Source organism: Vidua chalybeata, assembly GCF_026979565.1.
Source record: "Vidua chalybeata isolate OUT-0048 chromosome W unlocalized genomic scaffold, bVidCha1 merged haplotype SUPER_W_unloc_12, whole genome shotgun sequence".
NCBI classification, from domain to species: Eukaryota; Metazoa; Chordata; class Aves; order Passeriformes; family Viduidae; genus Vidua; species Vidua chalybeata.
In genome coordinates this window covers 1-12,688 of record NW_026530323.1, presented here as the reverse complement: position 1 = coordinate 12,688, position 12,688 = coordinate 1, and positions in this window count along the sequence as shown.

The following is a 12,688-nucleotide window of genomic DNA, read 5'->3' as shown; positions in this document are numbered from 1 at the left end:
GAAGCTTGGTCTCCCTGCCGAGGCAAGGTCGAACATCCTGCCGAGCCTTACACTCGAACTTAGGCCAAGCCCCCTTGCCTGACCCTACTAGGCTTGGGAAGCTTGGTCTCCCTGCCGAGGTAAGGTCGAACGTCCTGCTGAGCCTTACATGCGAATTCTGGCCAAGCCCCCTTGCCTGACCCTGCTAGGCTTGGGAAGCTTGGTCTCCCTGCCGAGGTAAGGTCGAACGTCTTGCCGAGCCTTACACTCGAACTCTGGCCAAGCCCCCTTGCCTGACTCCTACTAGGCTTGGGAAGCTTGGTCTCCCTGCTGAGGTAAGGTTGAACGTCCTGCCGAGCCTTACACTCGACTCCGGCCAAGCCCCCTTGCCTAACCCTACTAGGCTTGGGAAGCTTGGTCTCCCTGCCGAGGTAAGGTCGAACGTCCTACCGAGCCTTACACTCGAAATCCGGCCAAGCCCCCTTGCCTGACTCTCCTACTAGGCTTGGGAAGCTTGGTCTCCCTGCCAAGGTAAGGTCGAACGCCCTGCCGAGCCTTACACTCGAACTCTGGCCAAGCCCCCTTGCCTGACTCTCCTACTAGGTTTGGGAAGCTTGGTCTCCCTGCCGAGGTAAGGTCGAACGCCCTGCCGAGCCTTACACTCGAAATCCGGCCAAGCCCCCTTGCCTGACCCTACTAGGCTTGGGAAGCTTGGTCTCCCTGCTGAGGTAAGGTCGAACGTCCTGCCGAGCCTTACACTCGAAGCCCAGACAAGCCCCCTTGCCTGACCCTACTAGGCTTGGGAAGCTTGGTCTCCCTGCCGAGGTAAGGTCGAACGCCCTGCCGAGCCTTACACTCGAACTCTGGTCAAGCCACGACGCCTGACCCTCCTACTAGGCTTGGGAAGCTTGGTCTCCCTGCCGAGGTAAGGTCGAACGTCCTGCTGAGCCTTACATGCGAATTCTGGCCAAGCCCCCTTGCCTGACCCTGCTAGGCTTGGGAAGCTTGGTTTCCCTGCCGAGGTAAGGTCGAATATCTTGCTGAGCCTTACACTCGAACTCTGGCCAAGCCGCTTTGCCTGACCCTAATAGGCTTGGGAAGCTTGGTCTCCCTGCTGAGGTAAGGTCGAACGTCCTGACGAGCCTTACACTCGAACTCCGGCCAAGCCCCCTTGCCTGATTCTCCTACTAGGCTTGGGAAGCTTGCTCTCCCTGCCGAGGTAAGGTCGAACGCCCTGCCGAGCCTTACACTCGAACTCTGGCCAAGCCCCCTTGCCTGACTCTCCTACTAGGTTTGGGAAGCTTGGTCTCCCTGCCGAGGTAAGGTCGAACGCCCTGCCGAGCCTTACACTCGAAATCCGGCCAAGCCGCTTTGCCTGACTCTCCTACTAGGCTTGGGAAGCTTGGTCTCCCTGCTGAGGTAAGGTCGAACGTCCTGCCGAGCCTTACACTCGAAGCCCAGACAAGCCCCCTTGCCTGACCCTACTAGGCTTGGGAAGCTTGGTCTCCCTGCCGAGGTAAGGTCGACCGTCCTGCCGAGCCTTACACTCGAACTCTGGCCAAGCCGCTTTGCCTGACCCTAATAGGCTTGGGAAGCTTGGTCTCCCTGCTGAGGTAAGGTTGAACGTCCTGCCGAGCCTTACACTCGAACCCCAGGCAAGCCCCCTTGCCTGACCGTCCTACTAGGCTTGGGAAGCTTGGTCTCCCTGCCGAGGTAAGGTCGAACGTCCAGCCGAGCCTTACACTCGAACTCCGGCCAAGCCCCTCTGCCTGACTCTCCTACTAGGCCTGGGAAGCTTGGTCTCCCTGCTGAGATAAGGTCGAATGTCCTGCCGAGCCTCACACTCGAACTCCGGCCAAGCCCCGTTGCCTGACTCTCCTACTAGGCTTGGGAATCTTGGTCTCCCTGCCGTGGTAAGGTCGAACGTCCTGACGAGCCTTACACTCGAACTCCGGCCAAGCCGCCTTGCCTGACTCTCCTACTAGGCTTGGGAAGCTTGGTCTCCCTGCCGAGGAAAGGTTGAACGTCCTGCCGAGCCTTACGATCAAACTCCGGCCAAGCCCCCTTGCCTGACTCTCCTAGTAGGCTTCGGAAGCTTGGTCTCCCTGCCGAGGTAAGGTCGAACGTCCTGCTGAGCCTTACACTCGAAATCCGGCCAAGCCCCCTTGCCTGACCCTCCTACTAGGCTTGGGAAGCTTGGCCTCCCTGCCGAGGTAAGGTCGAACGTCTTGCCGAGCCTTACAGTCGAACTCTGGCCAAGCCGCTTTGCCTGACCCTACTAGGCATGGGAAGCTTGGTCTCCCTGCTGAGGTAAGGTCGAACGTCCTGCCGAGCCTTACACTCGAACTCCGGCCATGCCCCCTTGCCTGACTCTCCTACTAGGCTTGGGAAGCTTGGTCTCCCCGCCGAGGTAAGGTCGAACGCCGTGCCGAGCCTTACACTCGAACCCCAGCAAAGCCCCCTTGCCTTACCCTACTAGGCTGGGGAAGCTTGGTCTCCCTGCCGAGGTAAGGTCGAACGTCCTGCCGAGCCTTCCACTCGAACTCTGACCAAGCCGCTCTGCCTGACCCTACTAGGCTTGGGAAGCTTGGTCTCCCTGCTGAGGTAAGGTTGAACGTCCTGCCGAGCCTTACACTCGAACCCCAGCCAAGCCCCCTTGCCTGACCCTACTAGGCTTGGGAAGCTTGGTCTCCCTGCCGAGGTAGGGTCGAACGTCCTGCCGAGCCTTACACTCGAACCCCAGCCAAGCCCCCTTGCCTGACCCTACTAGGCTTGGGAAGATTGGTCTCCCTGCCGAGGTGAGGTCGAACGTCCTGCCGAGCCTTACACTCGAACCCCAGCCAAGCCCCCTTGCCTGACCCTACTAGGCTTGGGAAGCTTGGTCTCCCTGCCGATATAAGTTTGAACGTCCTGCCGAGCCTCACACTCGAACTCCGGCCAAGCCCCCTTGCCTGACTCTCCTACTAGGCTTGGGAAGCTTGCGCTCCCTGCCAAGGTAAGGTCGAACGCCCTGCCGAGCCTTACACTCGAACTCTGGCCAAGCCCCGTTGCCTGACTCTCCTACTAGGCTTGGGAAGCTTGGTCTCCCTGCTGAGATAAGGTCGAACGTCCTGCCGAGCCTTACCCTGGAACTCCGGCCAAGCCCCGTTCCCTGACTCTCCTATTAGGCCTGGGAAGCTTGGTCTCCCTGCCGAGGTAAGGTCGAACGTCCTGCCGAGCCTTACACTCGAACTCCGGCCAAGCCCCCTTGCCTGACCCTGCTAGGCTTGGGAAGCTTGGTCTCCCTGCTGAGGTAAGGTCGAACGTCCTGGCGAGCCTTACACTCGAACTCCGGACAAGCCCCCTTGCCTGACTCTCCTACTAGGCTTGGGAAGCTTGGTCTCCCTGCCGAGGTAAGGTCGACCGTCCTGCCGAGCCTTACACTCGAACTCCGGCCAAGCCCCCTTGCCTGACTCTCCTACTAGGCTTGGGAAGCTTGGTCTCCCTGCCGAGATAAGGTCGAACGTCCTGCCGAGCCTCACACTGGAACTCCGGCCAAGCCCCGTTCCCTGACTCTCCTATTAGGCCTGGAAGTTTGGTCTCCCTGCCGAGGTAAGGTCGAACGTCCTGCCGAGCCTTACACTCGAACTCCGGCCAAGCCCCCTTGCCTGACCCTACTAGGCTTGGGAAGCTTGGTCTCCCTGCCGAGGTAAGGTCGACTGTCCTGCCGAGCCTTACACTGGAACTCCGGCCAAGCCCCCTTCCCTGACTCTCCTATTAGGCTTGGGAAGCTTGGTCTCCCTGCCGAGGTAAGGTCGAACGTCCCTCCGAGCCTTACACTCGAACTCCAGCCATGCCCCCTTGCCTGACTCTCCTACTAGGTTTGGGAAGCTTGGTCTCCCTGCCGAGGTAAGGTCGAACGCCCTGCCGAGCCTTACACTCGAAATACGGCCAAGCCCCCTTGCCTGACCCTACTAGGCTTGGGAAGCTTGGTCTCCATGCTGAGGTAAGGTCGAACGTCCTGCCGAGCCTTACACTCGAACTCCGGACAAGCCCCCTTGCCTGACTCTCCTACTAGGCTTGGGAAGCTTGGTCTCCCTGCCGAGGTAAGGACGAACTTCCTGCCGAGCCTTACACTCGAATTCTGGCCAAGCCCCCTTGCCTCACCCTCCTACTAGGCTTGGGAAGCTTGGTCTCCCTGCTGAGGTAAGGTTGAACGTCCTGCCGAGCCTTACACTCGAATTCTGGCCAAGCCCCCTTGCCTGACCCTCCTACTAGGCTTGGGAAGCTTGGTCTCCCTGCCGAGGTAAGGTCGAATGCCCTGCCGAGGTAATGTCGAATGCCCTGCCGAGCCTTACACTCGAAATCCGGCCAAGCCCCCTTGCCTGACCCTCCTACTAGGCTTGGGAAGCTTGGTCTCCCTGCCGTGGTAAGGTCGAACGCCCTGCCGAGCCTTACACTCGAACATCGGCCAAGCCGTTTTCCTGACCCTACTAGGCTTGGGAAGCTTGGTCTCCCTGCCGAGGTAAGGTCGACCGTCCTGCCGAGCCTTACACTGGAACTCCGGCCAATCCCTGTTCCCAGACTCTCCTATTAGGCCTGGGAAGCTTGGTCTCCCTGCCGAGGCAAGGTCGAACATCCTGCCGAGCCTTACACTCGAACTCCGGCCATGCCCCCTTGCCTGACTCTCCTACTAGGCTTGGGAAGCTTGGTCTCCCTGCCGAGGTAAGGTCGAATATCTTGCTGAGCCTTACACTCGAACTCTGGCCAAGCCGCTTTGCCTGACCCTACTAGGCTTGGGAAGCTTGGTCTCCCTGCTGAGGTAAGGTCGAACGTCCTGCCGAGCCTTACACTCGAACTCCGGCCATGCCCCCTTGCCTGACCCTCCTACTAGGCTTGGGAAGCTTGGTCTCCCTGCCGAGGTAAGTTCGAACGTCCTGCCGAGCCTTACACTCGAACTCCGGCCAAGCCCCCTTGCCTGACTCTCCTACTAGGCTTGGGAAGCTTGCTCTCCCTGCCAAGGTAAGGTCGAACACCCTGCCGAGCCTTACACTCGAACTCTGGCCAAGCCCCCTTGCCTGACTCTCCTACTAGGTTTGGGAAGCTTGGTCTCCCTGCCAAGGTAAGGTCGAACGCCCTGCCGAGCCTTACACTCGAAATCCGGCCAAGCCGCTTTGCCTGACCCTACTAGGCTTGGGAAGCTTGGTCTCCCTGCTGAGGTAAGGTCGAACGTCCTGCCGAGCCTTACACTCGAACTCCAGACAAGCCCCCTTGCCTGACCCTACTAGGCTTGGGAAGCTTGGTCTCACTGCCGAGGTAAGGTCGACCGTCCTGCTGAGCCTTACACTCGAACTCTGGCCAAGCCCCCTTGCCTGACCCTACTAGGCTTGGGAAGCTTGGTCTCCCTGCTGAGGTAAGGTTGAACGTCCTGCCGAGCCTTACACTCGAACCCCAGCCAAGCCCCCTTGCCTGACCCTCCTACTAGGCTTGGGAAGCTTGGTCTCCCTGCCGAGGTAAGGTCGAACGTCCTGCCGAGCCTCACACTCGAACTCCGGCCAAGCCCCGTTGCCTGACTCTCCTACTAGGCTTGGGAAGCTGGGCTCCCTGCCGAGGTAAGGTCGAACGTCCTGACGAGCCTTACACTCGAACTCCGGCCAAGCCCCTTGCCTGACTCTCCTACTAGGCTTGGGAAGCTTGGTCTCCCTGCCGAGGTAAGGTCGAACGCCCTGCCGAGCCTTACACTCGAACCCCGGCCAAGCCCCCTTGCCTGACTCCCCTACTGGGCTTGGGAAGCTTGGTCTCCCTGCCGAGGTAAGGTCGAACGTCCTGCCGAGCCTTACACTCGAACTCCGGCCAAGCCGCTTTGCCTGACCCTACTAGGCTTGGGAAGCTTGGTCTCCCTGCTGAGGTAAGGTTGAACGTCCTGCCGAGCCTTACACTCGAACCCCAGCCAAGCCCCCTTGCCTGACCCTACTAGGCTTGGGAAGCTTGGTCTCCCTGCCAAGGTAAGGTCGAACGTCCTGACGAGCCTTACACTCGAACCCCAGCCAAGCCCCCTTGCCTGACCCTACTAGGCTTGGGAAGATTGGTCTCCCTGCCGAGGTAAGGTTGAACGTCCTGCCGAGCCTTACACTCGAACCCGGCCAAGCCCCCTTGCCTGACCCTACTAGGCTTGGGAAGCTTGGTCTCCCTGCCGAGGTAAGTTCGAACGTCCTGCCGAGCCTCACACTCGAACTCCGGCCAAGCCCCCTTGCCTGACTCTCCTACTAGGCTTGGGAAGCTTGGTCTCCCTGCCGAGATAAGGTCGAACGTCCTGCCGAGCCTTACCCTCGAACTCCGGCCAAGCCCCGTTGCCTGACTCTCCTATTAGGCTTGGGAAGCTTGGTCTCCCTGCCGAGGTAAGGTCGAACGTCCTGCCGAGCCTCACACTCGAACTCCGGCCAAGCCCCCTTGCCTGACTCTCCTCCTAGGCTTGGGAAGCTTGGTCTCACTGCCGAGGTAAGGTCGAACGCCCTGCTGAGCCTTACACTCGAACTTCGGCCAAGCCCCCTTGCCTGACCCTCCTACTAGGCTTGGGAAGCTTGGTCTCCCTGCTGAGGTAAGGTCGAACGTCCTGCCGAGCCTTACACTCAAACTCCAGCCAAGCCCCCTTGCCTGACCCTACTAGGCTTGGGAAGCTTGGTCTCCCTGCCGAGGTAAGGTCGACCGTCCTGCCGAGCCTTACACTCGAACTCCGGCCAAGCCCCCTTGCCTGACCCTACTAGGCTTGGGAAGCTTGGTCTCCCTGCCGAGATAAGGTCGAACGTCCTGCCGAGCCTCACACTGGAACTCCGGCCAAGCCCCGTTCCCTGACTCTCCTATTAGGCCTGGAAGTTTGGTCTCCCTGCCGAGGTAAGGTCGAACGTCCTGCCGAGCCTGACACTCGAACTCCGGCCATGCCCCCTTGCCTGACTCTCCTACTAGGCTTGGGAAGCTTGGTCTCCCTGCCGAGGTAAGGTCGAACGTCCTGACGAGCCTTACATTCGAACTCCGGCCAAGCCCCTTGCCTGACCCTCCTACTAAGCTTGGGAAGCTTGGTCTCCCTGCCGAGGTAAGGTCGACCGTCCTGCCGAGCCTTACACTCGAACTTCGGCCAATCCCCCTTGCCTGACTCTCCTACTAGGCTTGGGAAGCTTGGTCTCCCTGCCGAGGTAAGGTCGAACGCCCTGCCGAGCCTTACACTCGAACTCCGGCCCAGCCCCCTTGCCTGACCCTACTAGGCTTGGGAAGCTTGGTCTCCCTGCCGATGTAAGGTCGACCGTCCTGCCGAGCCTTACACTGGAACTCCGGCCAATCCCCCTTGCCTGACTCTCCTACTAGGCTTTGGAAGCTTGGTCTCCCTGCCGAGGTAAGGTCGAACCTCCTGCCGAGCCTTACACTCGAACTCCGGCCATGCCCCCTTGCCTGACTCTCCTACTAGGCTTGGGAAGCTTGGTCTCCCTGCCGAGGTAAGGTCGAACATCCTGCCGAGCCTTACACTCGAATTCCGGCCAAGCCCCTTGCCTGACCCTCCTGCTAGGCTTGGGAAGCTTGGTCTCCCTGCCGAGGTAAGGTCGAACGTCCTGCCGAGCCTTACATTCGAACTCTCGCCAAGCCCCTTTGCCTGACCCTGTTAGGCTTGGGAAGCTTGGTCTCCCTGCCGAGGTAAGGTCGAACGTCCTGCCGAGCCTTACACTCGAACTCTGGCCAAGCCCCCTTGCCTGACCCTGCTAGGCTTGGGAAGCTTGGTCTCCCTGCTGAGGTAAGGTTGAACGTCCTGCCGAGCCTTACACTCGAACTCCGGCCATGCCCCCTTGCCTGACCCTACTAGGCTTGGGAAGCTTGGTCTCCCTGCTGAGGTAAGGTCGAACATCCTGCCGAGCCTTAAACTCGAACTCCGGCCAAGCCCCCTTGCCTGACCCTACTAGGCTTGGGAAGCTTGGTCTCCCTGCCGAGGTAAGGTCGAACGTCTTGCTGAGCCTTACACTCGAACTCTGGCCAAGCCCCTTTGCCTGACCCTACTAGGCTTGGGAAGCTTGGTCTCCCTGCCGAGGTAAGGTCGAACGTCCTGCCGAGCCTTACACTCGAACTTCGGCCAAGCCCCCTTGCCTGTCTCTCCTACTAGGCTTGGGAAGCTTGGTCTCCCTGCTGAGATAAGGTCGAACGTCCTGCCGAGCCTTACCCTCGAACTCCGGCCAAGCCCCCTTCCCTGACTCTCCTATTAGGCTTGGGAAGCTTGGTCTCCCTGCCGAGGTAAGGTCGAACGTCCTGCCGAGCCTTACACTCGAACTCCGGCCACGCCCCCTTGCCTGACTCTCCTCCTAGGCTTGGGAAGCTTGGTCTCACTGCCGAGGTAAGGTCGAACGCCCTGCTGAGCCTTACACTCGAACTCCGGCCAAGCCGCTTTGCCTGACCCTGCTAGGCTTGGGAAGCTTGGTCTCCCTGCCGAGGTAAGGTTGAACGTCCTGCCGAGCCTTACACTCGAAGCCCAGACAAGCCCCCTTGCCTGACCCTATGTCACGATCCGCTTATTGCGGGGTGTCGTGATGGTTCTTTCACCGATCCCAAAAGTGCAACCAAGGCAAACAACAAGGGACTATCAGTTAATCACAACAAATGCACCTTTATTAGGGGCCAAAACAGTAAATGCGATAGTGGGGATCAGAAAGGAGATAGAAGGATAGAGAGAGAGAGAAGAGGGGTATGGGAATAGCTACCAACACAGGCGAGATCCTCAGTGGTCCGGACGATGGGGATCCGTCTGTCGTGTCGGGGAAGTCTTCGAAGTTCTGGTCGACTCGGGGGTCCAATTATAGTCCACAGAGGAAAGAGGGGGGAACAAGTGTAAAAATGAAAGTCCATTGTAATCGCCCTGAGGGAACAGGTGAGTCCACAGAAACCACCAAAGCAAGACGAATACAATGAAGAATAAGTCCATTTGAATCACTGAAGGGAAACAGGTCATGTCATTTGTGGTCAGACCACCAATTTCCCCTCCTCCCTATAGCAGGGGTCTCAGTCCTTGGGAAGAGGGTTCTCATTCTTTGTTTGTCACAGCGGTAACGAGGCAGATGAGGGGTCTTCAATGAAGGACCACGGGAGTCACCCCAAAAGTCCATTTGGCTTAAGAACGGAGATAGAAGCAGGCCGCGCATCAGGCTGTCCCGTGCTGGGTCCATGTCAGGTCTTTGCCAAGTCCTTGCCAACTCCTTGCCAAGTTCTTGCCAGGCCTTGTTCGGAACAGCTAGCATGACGGTTCAGTGGTTGCACCTGCACTGTGTCCTGTTCTAAGCCGGAACTGCAGTGGAGGAAGGGATTCTTTCTCGTGGCAATCGGAAGGCAGAATGGAGAATGAGGGGCTTCAGACGGGCTCTTACACCACCCCGTGACTGACGATTGCCCTTGAAAGATCTTCATCAGTAGGATTTCATGGGGTCGTTGTGGAGTCTTCAGGACTCGTCAAGTGTTGGCAGCACGTCCCAGGGAAAAGAGAAGAGGAAAAAGGAAAGAAAGAGAAAACAGGAAAACTAAAACAATCACAATTAAACAATAAGCAAAATACAATTAGTATTAATTAAATCAATAATAATTGAACAATAAATTGTTCAGATAATAATCAATATTCATCAATTAAACAATAGATTGATCAAATAATAAACCAGTATAATCAATATTACTGAGTACAATTTTATAATCAATAAACAAAAAATAATTAAAACAATGATTAAAACATATCTTCTAAGCTTATAATCTTCTTGTGTCTACAGTTTTGGGAACATCTATAGTGTAAAGGATGTCGGCCAAGTGGTGTGCATTAATTATAGATGTTAATTTTGTTAATCGTTTCATCATTCTCCAATTTACAATAAGCAAGATTACTGATAAAACAAAACCAATCATAACTAAAATCAAAAGAACAACGATGGGATGACACAATTTGTTCAGAATACCGGTGGCGGTGGGTGACCACCCGAAAAGGGTATCCCACCACTTGTGCTCGGCATCACTTTTCACCCTTTCTACAACACGATGTATTTCTTGCACATCATGATGAACAGTTACCAGAGTTTTCTGTCCATTCCCCTTGATTTTTCCTAGGATCTCTATTAGATCTTGATGAAGTAATAGTTGCTTTACCAAAGTAAGGTTCATCCCAATGGGAGTAGGCAGTAGCTTGTGAATCAACATGAGATTGGATTCTAAAAGTTCATTTGAAGTAACTGGAGCTACAAAAGAAAAATCACATCCTGCAATTTTAGTAAAGTTGCAAGCACAAAAATTTGAATGATTTTTAGTATCTACTACTGTACTTTCTATAAACACAGTATCACAAGCAGTTCTGAAGCAGGCACACCCATTGCCTGTATATACAAGGACTGTTTCAGAAGTCTCGTTAGGGTGGATGTCAAAATGACAGATATTTTGTTCTGTGTCTAAACAGATATCTTGAGCTATAATTGCATTACCTTCACAGATAAACCCTAGTTGTTCTCGGATAGTACAGGACTCCAAATTGACAGTTTGCCATTTGTCATCAATTTGACGGGCCCATTCTCTATGTTCAGAGGGATAGAAAATGGCTCCGTCATGATTTAATCCTAGTGCAATGATAGGGAATATCAAATGCACCGAGGCATTTCTTATGGTCAACACAAATGCTGTGGCTGTGTTTGTGTTAGGGTCATAGGTAAAATTCACTAAATTCCACCAGGATTGGAAATCTCTTTCAAAGTCAGTGGCACTGTCCCAGACTATTTTCCTAATTTCAGTAGGAAAAGTGCCTTCTTCACCTTCTCTTATAATTGAGGCAGCAACTGACTGCATCCATAATTGAGCCTGGATACAGCTAAGAGCTAAGGGAAACGTTGCTTTGTGTGGCATTAAGTGCATCAATTATCAATTTGCTATCATTCACATTTATCTTTTCCCAATTTGGTAGAATGTTTGATAGCAACCACTGATGTGTTCCCAAGGCCGATAAGGACGACTGCAGTGGCTGCTGTATTTTGGTTAAATCTTTAGTCGTGGAGGCCAATTTATTCATTAATACTTCTGAATCAATGCTATTTAGGATTCCCAGTCCCGTTCCCACAACACCAGTTATGTCTCTTGCACCCGGTTTTTAGGAGGGTTCCACTGTCGCAGCCAGGTTGTCCAACCCTGAAAAGAAGTTTGCAAAAAGGATGAACAAGCTGGTTGTATTTCTGAGACATTGTTTTGCATCAGCAATTTGACTTGTTTAAGGGACCATGCCGGATTAAATAATATCTGTTGTTGGCCAGTTTTCCTGATTATATAAGGTCCAACTTTAAAAACTTTCGGGGTAAGCATAACTGGTGGCTGGCTCGAGTGGTGGTAGTGGTGGTGGTATAAACCGTAGTAGATTGGGCTACAGCATTTATTACAAACTTAAAAGAAAGCCCTTTAGTGTTTTTTCCCCATAAGCAAACTACTTCTGCAGTCTGTGTTAGTGTAAATTGTGCCAACAATCCTGTACGCTTGGGTGCATGCAGACTCTCTCCTGCTTGTCTGTTTGACCTATTTGAACACTAATCGAGGTTGCCTTACTATAAGCAGTTTTGTTAACCATTCGGCATCCTACGCTAATTTTCTCTCCCATTACCCCTTGAAGTTGCCAGATTTTGTATTCTTTCCATTCTTGCCTGGTGTATATTTGGTTATTGTGCATGACAAGAGTTATTAGGTTTAAATCTTTTACATTTCCCATGTATCCGGAAAAATAAACAAAAGCTTGGGACCAAGGTCCTTCAGTGAAGGGGCTTTCCGTCCACTGGGATACGACTATTTTGTTATTATTGGTTGTAGCATTAATCTTAAATTTGTGAACCAGGCCTTGGAAACTAAATGGGTTGGTTAAGTTGTTTTGCCAGCTACATGTCACATAAGTAGTTTTAGTTAAAGTAAAACTATACCAGCAATCAGCAGATTCATTTTTACAATCTTTTGTAATGGCAATATTGTTAGTTCGACGAGCTGCGGTATAATTACCAATATATTCTTGACGGCAGCATAGGGTAAGAGGAAATATTTTGGCACATTCCCATTTCTTGGTAGGGCATATTTTTGCTGAAGGGATTTTAAAATAATTTTCTCCTCCTGGTTTCATAAAATTTCCAGCAATTGTGATAGAGGAAGCTTTCTCATGTAGAGATCCTTCCACTTTTCTGCATGCTACCACAATAGTCTCACCAATCGTTCCAGTTAGGGTTCTGGTCCATTCCTTCTGATCCCATCCCCACTCGCTTGGACGATATACCTTAGAGTTATGTAGCACAAGAGTTGCCAGATTCGGGTGACGACCTTTAGGATATGATCCTAGAACATTAGTGTGCTCGATGGTAGCTTCAGACCACGGCCACTCAGCAGGGTTCTGGCCAGAGAGTTGTGGTAAGATGCAGAAAAGTATCACCAATTTTATCATGGCTCAGATGATGTCGTCCCTCGAGGTTCTTCTGTAAAGGTAAACACAACAGAAAAGTTCTGCCACTGTATGGCAGAAAAGGTTAGAATGATGGAATTATCCAGCGTGTATTTATCCTGTGCTCCTTTCCCAGAGCATCAGAAGCTATCCATGCATATTTATTCAGTGGAGTTTTCAACACAAGTGGTACCTCCCCTACTGTAGGAAGGTCTACTAAAACAGGTTGTCCAGGATAATGAGCAGGGTTTATGGAATCGTCAGGTCCTTTCA